Source organism: Poecilia formosa, unplaced genomic scaffold (genome assembly GCF_000485575.1).
Source record: "Poecilia formosa unplaced genomic scaffold, Poecilia_formosa-5.1.2 Scaffold519, whole genome shotgun sequence".
NCBI lineage: Eukaryota > Metazoa > Chordata > Actinopteri > Cyprinodontiformes > Poeciliidae > Poecilia > Poecilia formosa.
The window spans coordinates 232,720-243,874 of NW_006800458.1; the positions used below are offsets into that span (position 1 = coordinate 232,720).

General features: G+C 39.3%; 1 long non-coding RNA gene across 1 annotated transcript in view; it reads left to right on the forward strand.

The window, feature by feature from the left end:
- The first annotated feature begins 225 nt into the window (after positions 1-225).
- The window catches only part of LOC107834105 (uncharacterized), an 18,880-nt gene continuing 7,950 nt past the window's right edge, over positions 226-11,155 (forward strand). Inside the window, exons 1-2 of the long non-coding RNA XR_001659886.1 lie at positions 226-604; positions 1,060-1,110. This is a non-coding gene — a long non-coding RNA (uncharacterized LOC107834105). The remainder of the gene's footprint in view (positions 605-1,059; positions 1,111-11,155) is intronic.

Below are 11,155 nucleotides of genomic sequence, written 5' to 3' on the forward strand. Positions count from 1 at the left end.
TATAGCTTGCCTTAAGATGGTCTGTAGACCCATGTAGGGAGGACCCCTGGTCATAGACAGCAGCCCCCCAGAACTCTGCAATGATGGTTGGACAGATGGATAAATGGATGGATTGATAGATAGATGATTGGCCCAATGAGTTAATAGATGAATGGATGGAAAGATGGATGGATGCATGCATGGACGGATGTAAAACTGCAATTGTTTCTTTCAAACATCATGGTGGCGATGTCAAGGACTGTCCAAATTCTGCAGGTGAAGTGGAGCCAATGGCAGATAGCTTCATGGAGAGAGAAAGAAACCAAGCAAATCCAATCAAATAGTGAGTTAGAAGGGTCTATTACTTTTCTTTACCTTTCTTATTCACTTACACAGATATTTATAAAATATTTATATGTTCTGCTTTCACAGACCAAAGCAGTAGGTCTTAGCTTGTTGAACATAAACTTTCCTCAATTTAAAGGCATCTCGGCTCCAGACTGAAAACTTGCTTTTTGTTTTCTTTTTCCCCCCTTCAACAACAGCCAAGAAAAACCTTCATTCTGTGAAAACCCTTCAGTCCCTGAAGGCAGCGTGCCTGAGAAAAGAGCAACATAACAGAAAGGTAATTATAAAAATGTCAATGCAGTGAGTGGTTTTGTCTGAACAATTACTGAGCATAAATTGTTTTAAGTGCACTGACTGGATTCATGCTTATCACCAGTCTGTATTGTACTGATTGTGTGTGTGTGTGTGTGTGTGTGTGTGTGTGTGTGTGTGTGTGGGGGGGTGTGTGTGTGTATGTGTGTGTGTGTAAGCTGCGTTAGATCAGTTCCTGTAATGAATGCCATGGTGCTTCATTCTGATGTCTTAAATGCTTCAATGATTTATGAATTAGATGTTTACCAATGAAATATTTTCTTGCTTTTGAGGTCAATAAAGAAGCTCTGATTACGTTCTTTTGAATGACATATTGTACAATAACAGAAGAGAATAAAAACAGTCTCTGGTTCTGGTAGTAAATGTAAAAAAAATAGAAACAGAAATCTGTCTTCTTTCTCCTCTCCTTTAATTTTAAAGACAAATTGAGAGCTGGGGCGACCATGGGGAAGTCAGGAGGGAGCCAGGATAGTAAGGACTCTTGGCTTGTTTATTTAGAAGCATTTTCTGCTTCTGTGTTGCAACCCATATCCTGTAGCGCAACAAAAGCGTCCCTGATAAAATAAGGGCAGGGTCCGAGAAACGAGTCAGAGGTACTGACTCGTTTGGGCCCGAGTCAGTACCTCGATCATCTGGGCCCAATGGCCCAGATCGTGTCTGTAGTTCCTCGAAAATCAAGGAACTACAAGCAACTAAGAAACAGTTCCTTTTAATGGGAAATAGATGCCTGATGCTTAGTCATTTCAGTTTGAGGAGCGGACGAAATGGAAATGTGGTGGAAAAGAGCAATGCAGATGTCTTTTTAGCTGCTTAAAAAAGGAAGAGAAAAAAGAAAAACATGGGATGGGGAAGAAAGGAGGGAAGGTGGTGGAGCAGCTGAAAGCTATAAAAGTCCCATTAAGCTCTCAGGCTTGATTGCCCTACAATTAAATGTCCATTTTCTTTGCCTGTATTGACAAGGTTGCCATGTTAACTTCACTGTTGGTTTACTCTGTGTGTTCGTGAGTGGGAGGGTGCACGGCCAGGGTGGAAAAGCCAGCCGTTATTTGTAGAGTCTGAGTGGAGCTGCTAAACATTCACTTTGTCTGACTTGCAAGTTCCAGAATCCTGGAAATCAGAATATCAATTATAATTAGTCAAGTAACAGAAAACCTGCTGTTTCAGCTTTCCTAGAAAGTTGAAGATATAGGAAAAGATCTTCACCTTTTCCTAGATTAGCATCAACTATGATGATGCTGAAACATGATAGTGTGTGGTACAGTGCAGAGAACATCTTCTCAGCGATTGTGTCATCAAACACTACTTTTCTATCCAACTGTCCTGCAAAATTTTAAAATAAAAAGTGAATTACATGTGTTGCCATCTACTGGTTTGGAGCACAATATTGTCAGATGTTGATGCTATGCAACTGGAAGTACAGGTCAAAAGAGAGCCCTACTGCTGGTGGTTTGGGTTAAATTCACTTTAGATTGTTCACCACCATGTGGCTCACTGTTCCTAAGCCTTTGTATCTGAATGTTTATGTTTAGGATTTTATTTTGCAAATCAATTATTTTTGGAAATTGTTTAAAATATACAAGGTCTGCTCTGCTTCAAGATATGAAGACTGATTAAACCTTACTGCAAAGACTGATCAGTTTGTACTTTGGGAATCCAAGGCGTTCCCAGGTCAGATGGCATATAGAGTACCTCCAGGGAGTTCTTGGTCTTCCTGAGGTTTCCTTCCTGAGGTTTCCTTGGTCTTCCTGAGGTTTCCTTCCAGAAACAATTGCAGTTTTACATCCGTCCATGCATGCATCCATCCATCCATGTGCCTGGAAAACCGTCAAAGGGAAGCTCCAAGGAGACATCGTTATTCCTTCCCCTTGAGCACCCCAGATGATGTAGCTTCTCACCCTTTGTCTTAGGGTTACGGTCCACCCACCCTACGAAGGAAGCTCAAGTCTGTGACTTGTATCCAGGATCTTGTTATTTTGATTCCAGTTCATGTCTACATTTTGTTTTAAGCATTCCTTGTAATGTACAAGCAAAATCAGCCAGAACCCAAAACACAGCCAAGACAAGTGTTCAAATTCACAAAAAGTTTATTACAAAATAAGGGTGAAGAAGGGGCTCCACAGGGTGTGGTCACACTGGTGACTGAGGAATGGGGAAACCACAGGGGTAGGGAAGCCAGCTAGGGGAGGGGAGGGTGAATGGGCCATGGGGACTCCAGGGACAACCAGATGACTGGGACAAAATCCACAAACCAGAGACTTAGTCGTTGAAACAATCCAGGGTCATGCACAGGGGCTTCTCAGGCAATGAAAATCCAGCAGACAGAAAACTGGAGGCAGGGTCAGAGGCAGGCAGGGTTCAGCAACAGGAGGTCAAAAAATCTTCAACAGCAGAGGGAAAAGTCCAAAATCTGCAGTCAAAAACCAGACAGGATAAGCAACCAGGAGACTCATGAACATGGAACAAGGCTTGAAAGCTGTGACTGAGGCAACAGACGATCTCGCACTGAGCTGGTGATGAGCAGCTGTTTAAATAGGGAGCAGCACAGTGCAGGTGAGGGTAATGAGTAATCAGCACACTCAGGGTAGGGCTGCAGGGCTGCAATCATGACATTCCTATTACCTGCAACAGTGCAGCTTTGGATACCAGACCCAGTGTTTGGGTCTTTAGTACATGGCATTCTGGGTAAATACAAGCAACAAAAAATGTGTGAGTAGCGCACACAGTGGGAGAAATGACTTGTCAGAAAAGAGAACTTTTAATTCACTTGTCGTTTGACACAGTGCAATGTGAAGGTGAGCCGCAGCAACTGAAAATGGAACAAATATTGCAATGTCCCTAAACAAATGGGTCTACCAGATTATCAAATGTAAAAACACCCTTATTGAATTTGTTGGAACAGTGATGGTTCTAGACACCTGCTAATAGGACGGACCTCCGAAAACATTCCTTTGTGTACCGTGGATACAGGAGTCTGTTACTGAAGGAGTTTCTGCTAGAAAAGATTTTCCAGCAGAATGGCACACCGTTTCACAAGACCAATGTGTCAATGAAGTTGCTCAGAAATCAGAACAGCAAACTCCCAGATCAGGCCTGAAGACAAGAAACCGAAGCCACCAACCTGGGATCAACTCAAAGTACCTTTAAATGACAGAAACTTTACTCCATCAATCAGCATCTCCATCATGCTCAACCAAAAACATTTAATTCCTAAACAAGTTCATTTTAGATGCCTACATCCAATCTGTTCTACCTCTATTAATTTTCTCTGCAGCCCTGCTGACTCTACCGTTGTAATAACCCAATCCTCCCACAGGGAACATTAAAAATGTATTTAGACCTTTTTATTCCTTCCGCAGTTTGTTCAGCAGTTAAAACAGTGAAACAAACTGAGCTTTATGCTGATTGTTAATTTTACTGAAACCAGCAAAAAATATTTCCACCAGTAGAAAAGACATTGACGTCTTAATGTTAATCCTATTATAGGTCAGAACAAGGAGAGGCTTGTTATATTTAATAACCCAAAATATGCAGCAAACATTTTGAACAGGGAAGATTTTAATATCACATTTGTATTTTTGGTTGTATTTTTTTGTTGGCCAAAATTAACAAATAGCAGAAAATTGAGGCTTCGTATACTCATAAAGATGCTGGAGTTTTTTTTCTGTCAGAAAAAAACTAGGGTTTTCCCATCATAGTTTAGAACCACGATCAGACAGTTATCTCCTCATTTAAAACCCTGTTGACTATGTTGTGTTCTGATCGGTAAGATTTTTTTTTCTTGTTTGCTTAATGAAAACAGCACCACTGGGTGCCACATTTACATTCAAGCATAACTCTTCAGGGAAGTCCAATCCAGTTCAGGCATCAAGATCTCTGGTTCAGTATGAGTTTGCCATCGTTCCTTCATTTACTGAACATCTTCTAGGTTGTATTTTAATGGGCATCAGTTCGACTCTGATGGGAATTTCTGCTTCTGTTGCCCACCCCCCAGTGGAAACTTCAGGGCTTCATGCTTGATGTCTTCTTTATTTGCTTTGACTTGGCACCAATGTTTTTTTAAAGCACCATCATCATCTATATGCTAATGACTGTCTGCGTTATTTATCTTGGAAATACATTGTCCTCATTAGCCTCTCCTTGATTGTCCGACATCAGGGGATCAATGGCACTAAATGTCCATTTATTAAGATGAAAACAAAGACTACAATCATACTTTTTAAAGGGATCCCTAACTAGTTGAGGATGTTTTAATATGTTTTGATTTTACTATTGACCTAAAAGTTCATATTTGAGCTAAGTAAAAATTAATTTCTTCAAAAATAATACATTTCAAAAATGTATTTTCACCTATGCAATGCATTCTGGGCCGATAACGTGGGTAGGTTATTTTATAGCCTATAAAAAACACTGGAAGTCAGGCAACTCGCATAAGATTTGCCTTCAGTTTCCATGTGGTGTTATACATGAGATTTCTGTTGGGGAAAAGAAAACTAATGTGATTTGTTGTTTACTATGTTAGCTAGAGCTAACAACCATTAGCTACAACTGACACCATTATCAGGAGCTAGCGACATTTGCAGGAACTATCACAAAATCAAAACAAGTTGGAAGGTAATGATTAGACGTTTAAAGTGACAATGAAGCAACTTTGTAACACATCATTCAAATACATTTAAGAAAATGTATTTTATACATTTTTAATATGTTTAAGCAAATTCTGTTGCTAATCATAGGTCCCAAAATTCATGACATTTTGGGACTGGAGCTCTTGGCAACAGAACTCCTTTCTTGTTGGCATTTTCAAGCAGCAGCACAAACACCAACTTTCGGCTGAGTCTTTTCTCTTCATTTTTATTTCTGGATTGCCTTCTATTTCAATGTGAAATATTCTGAATGTTGTGTATAAAATTATTTTTGGCTGGACAGCTCTAGCTTCATAATGCCTCATGTACATTATCTATCCAGAATGCATTGCAATGTAGACAACTTGGGGATATATGTATGACAATACTTTACATTTATTAAAACAAAAAATGTTAGTCTTTTTAGTTTTGAAATAAATATTTCTTAAATGTGTTACAACAAAAAAGGAATCCTTTTAGACACAGCAGCTCCAGCTGTATACCTTCGTTTGATCTTTCCTCTTAACCCACTTGAAAAATCCACTTGACTCACATTTCAAATCTAGACTAAAAACTTAGCTTTTTAGAGTTGATTTTGAAACCTAATCATGAAACATTAAGCAATAGTCTTATGTGCAAAATGTAATGTTGTTGACTTTATATTTTTTATATTTTTATGATGTAAAGCACTTCGAAAAGCACTTCGAAATGCCTTGTTGCTGAAAGGTGCTATGCAAATAAAATTTGATTATTTTAACTCTTAAATGGAGTGAACCACTCCTCCCTCCTATGTCTACAATCACACGGTTCATTGAGTCTTAGCTGGTACAGGCAATTGAGAGCACATACAGTATTTCTATACAACTATCCTCATCATTTGAGTTCAGGACCTTGTCAATGCTACATATGTTAGAGGTGAGAAATAAAACATTACTGCTTTAGATATTTTATAGTTTTGGAGCTTTAAGATGATCCTGCAGCACCTCAAGAAAACCCTTGGATGTGTAACTAGAGTGACTAAAGAGACCTGAAAGGTTTGGAGGTTTTTATTGGTTAGTTTTAGTCAAAATTGTAAAACAACACCTTTGGACTTCACTGTCCAAGCTTCGAGATAATAAGCTTAGGAAGGATGTGACATTCATATTGGAGAAAGTGAGAACTGGATGAGTGTGTAGAAAACTGCCTTAAACAGACCCCTTGTGGTCCTGCGAGGTAAGGCTGTGGGTGTTAACATTCATGAATTTTGGTACGGGGAGGAATCCCATCCCAAAATTCTAGAGATGTGCCAATTAGGTTTTTTCCTGCCGATACCGATTCCGATCACCCATGAGGGCCGATCATGGCTGATCACCGATACCGATCACATAATTATTATTTTATTTAATCATAAACCCTACCGGTTATATTATGTGGAAAAAGGAACCATGAATTTACCTTAATTTAGACAAAACTTGTTTTTAATAATTTTTTCCAAGAAGTAAACTAAATAGGCATTGTGCAAATTGTACTGCTATTGGTAATAGTATCTTTAACAGACTGAAAACATATGAAGGCTCTGAAGAGGCTAAGTAATGCAAAAAAGTCAAAATAAAACCTCAACATTGCCAAAAATGTTGAGAGGATTGAATGTTAAGTATAAAACTTAACATTCAAAGGCAAAAACAGGTTCCATTACAATAAACAATCCAGAGTCACTGAATGAAAACTTCCTGTTAGCATGGCGGCTAGCTGATTACTGCTAGCTCTGATTGGCTGTTTCTGACTGAGCGGAGTAATTATGCAGATCAGGGAGGAGATCGATTATTTTCTCAGAGATTATCTGTCTCATGTTAGGACAGCGAAAGTTTTAATATGTATGTAAAAATATTTTTTTAGGTTAGATGCTGCAGCTTTTAGCAGAGGTTTGGTGTGAGAGTCACTACCAGGTGGAGCAGAAACGAAGCTCTGTCTGTGAAATATTAGACGGCATAGCAGCTACAGGTAGCTGCTACGCTACTACCTGTAGCGTAGCAGCGGTTCACAGCAAGAATAGAACCAGCGTCTGACATCGCAGCTCGAAGACTTAAATAATTTTGTGGGTTATTTGTTTAGCTTTCTGACCGTCATGCTAATCTGGGTGAGTGTAGCTGTGCGCTGCTTTACCTGCTATCTGATCCTCCGTATGTCTTTTTTACTGCAGTGAGCCTCGATGTAGCCAAACTCCGTCAAGTATGGCATTGTTTTCATGCCATATTAGATTCGTCATGTTGATGCATTTTGACCTGCTTCAATTTTCCGCCGCAACACGCAAACCTCCCTTTTCACTCAGTGCGTTATAGTTCCACATCGCTTAGGATTTATTGCTGCGCGTTTGCGCAGTGTGAAGGAAAGAGGAGACCAGCTGCACAGGCAGGCTGCAAAATGAGATGCAGGTGATGATCGGTTTGTGTGATTGGCAACAAGAGAACGTGATTGGCGATCACCGATCATACACTTTTTCCCGGAAATCGGACGATTATGATCGGTGGCGGATCGATCGACACACCTCTACAAAATTCCTTAATCCTGTCCCAAGGATTAAGGAATCCTTAAGAAATGAGGACTGTGGATGCTGACATTAGTGTTCGGGGTATCTATGCTGCTGTAACATGTTTAGCATCAAGATGGTATTTTAGACTTATGCTAAAATGGACCTGAATTTGCGATATGATGTTGCTGTGGTGCTCCTGGGTGATCTACCCGAGACACTGGGGAAGTTGGATAGATATCTGCTTTTGGTACTGTTAGCAGGAGCAAGGAAAGCGACAACCCGCAGGTGGTTGGACCCGGAACCGCCAACGATCTCGGAATGGAGGGAAATAGTTGGGGAAATCCACACAATGGAGAGACTGACTTTCTCATTAAGACTTGCTACTCACAAATACAACAAATATTGGAAAAAACTGAAACCTCTATAACGAATGACAACAATTGTTAATAGATGTAATTAATGCTTTTTGTTGATTACATGACTGCACCTGTCAAATTGAATGCTCTGCGTTTTGTGTTAAAGGGGGATCTGAATGTTCCAAGCATGCATGTGTATTAAAATCCTTAAAAATGATAAAAAAATAAAGTTTAAAAAAGATGGTATTTTAGACTTGAATAGCAAACGTGAAAAGCAAACGTTTTAGCACAACTTAAGCACAACAATAGTCTTTTCAGCATCCCATCAGATATATTTTATTAACCAAAACTGAATCCCCAGGGGGGTCGTCCATTGCTTTTGTGTGTAGATGTCACTCGTGCGTCAGATTTACTGGCACACCAGAAACACAATGCAAAGGTTCTGGTTCAAGACTTTAGTATTTAAAAAGGAAAAATGCAATTAAAACCTACATAATGTTTGAATTAAAACGAATGTGTTAAATTCTTGCCCCTATTGAAAACATACAAATGAGCATCGTAACCATTTAGTTTAGCTCCATTAGATAGATTTTGAGCTGCAGTATTATGTAATGAGACTGAATGATTCAGCAGGCAGTTCATGCTTAGCCATATTTAATTTAATATATTTCCAGTTATTTAATTACATCCTTATCAGCCCAAGTCTTTGAATTCCTGACTTAGCAGGATAAAGCCCTGCTAAGTTTGTTGTTCACTGATAACACAAACATTTCCTCCCGTTATCCTACAGCAGGACCTGAATGACCATAATCTATAAAAACCATAATCACATTAAAGGACAGCATTGTTGTGTTGATGGTGACCGTGTGTTGCAGCAGAGTGATTTACATCCCTGCTTCCCTCCACCTCTCCGTGTCCCTGCCTCTCTCTATCTTTCTCCCTCATGAACATTGAACAGCACATCAAATATTCATAGCACGCACTCTCCCTTCTCACTTGGTACCTCCATGTACACACACAACCTCTAACAAGGCCAGTATGCACGGCCGTCCTCGCCCACCCTGTCTCATGCACTTGAACGCACCCGTACACACTCAAACATACAACACTGAAGTTATTCATACACTGTGAGGGGAAAGGAGCAGCTCAAAACCAAGCAGCCATGAAAGTTTAATATAGCGAGTGTCCAACGGATTTACAAACAGAGACGCAAGTTGCCGGAGAGAGGGTTGCAGACACAATACGCCTCTATAACTCACATCATCAAAATTTCATCTAAGAGATGTCAAGTCATTAATTTTACTGAGGACCTAGGGTTTTCTTCTAAACAATCCTTAAATATTTTAGAGGAAATTAATTTTGTGGGGTTGCACCTATCATCAGAATCTCAGAGTAAGCATCAGCTGGCCCATTCAGAACTGTGTGGCAAATTCATATTCATCAACACGAGAAAAGAGTAATCTAGCTCTTTATCAGCAACTCCCTGAGGAACAGAGCAGTGCCAAAAGTTACAGCCTGGCGTTCCTCTTGCTGCTCTAAGCACACTTAACCTCTGCTTTGAAGTCTCTAATTGTGACTGGCCAGCATTCACAATTAGAGAAAAAAATTCTTCTAAATAAATATGAGAATAAAATGGTATCAAATAGTATGTTTTGTGCCTGTGGTCTTATATTTTCAAAAAAATGAAGTTGGACAGGCACAATCCCATAAATCATGGTCTGATATAAAAGGTCTGTGAATAACATTGATAGCAGTTCCAATTCTTGAGATATTCAAAGCTGTTCTGAGGCATAGTTTTCTGTTTTAAAGTCTTGTAGTTTAACAGACTAAAGTGGCAGCCTGTTGTAGACTTTGACCCTCACACACATACAAGTCTAGACTGGTGACCATAGTAACAGAACAGTGGCTGTCCCAAGAAGGGATGCCGTTTTTTTAAGGTCATAATGGCAATTAAAATAACTTGCTGCTATGGTACAGTTCAACATACTGCTTGGAGCCTTCTTAACCCTCTTAAGACCATAATTGTAACTGGGCCGCCTGGTATTTTTCTGATTTTATGGCTGTAAAATTCTCAAAAAATGTGCAGTGTCTGAATTTTTGCTCTTTTTTCCAGAACAACCTCAGCTTGCAGTATTTGATAATTTAACATTTCTATCTATTAAAAATTGTGAATAAACAGTTTAAAGAGAAAAAACAAAAAACAATTGAAATTTTCAGGTTTATTACTGAACAAAAACTTTCTGATGACGGGCAAACAATTTCAGATGAACAATTTCAACTTTCAACTATATTACATAAATGCAGAGAAAACTGTGAAGCCTGGCCTCCAACTAATAAGTTTTTATGCCTGTTTTTTATGAAATTATTTCAGGCATTTTTATTTTTTGTGGTAGGCTCTAAAGCAGTTCCTCTCCAGCTGCAGACAGAATCCCACTCTGGATCCATTCAAACTTTATCTATCACACTTCAGGTTGAGAGGGTGCTGGTTCCCATCTCCAGTGGTCAGGAGCAAGAGGCAGGGGACACACTAGACAGGTCACCAATCCCTCACTTGGCTCATTTGTTTTTTTCACAATTCATTTTTTGGCAGAAACAAAGTGATGTTTTTTTTTGCCAAAATCACTTTAGATAAAAATATTACTTAGGACATTATTTTTGGAAGACCACAATTTTATTTTCAGCATAATAAAGTTATTGCACAAATTATGCAGGAATCAAGATGGAGCTAACAGTTAGCCAATAGCTGTGCAGCGTTCATATGACTAACATTAGCTTGTACAAATATTGTACACAACCTGGTTCACTGGTGTATGTCTCTCATGTTCACTGCCTTCAGACTTCAGTCTTCTGGGACCCTTTATCAGTCTGGTTGTTTTTCTTTTAGACATTTCCACAATTTTATCCGTAATTTCAACTCATCCTCTGCCGTTTTCTCTCTCTCTCGCACCGCTACTCCACTGATACAACACGAAGCTACGCAGTGAAATTCTGTAATGAAAATATTTACTCTAATATCTGCTGCAACATGC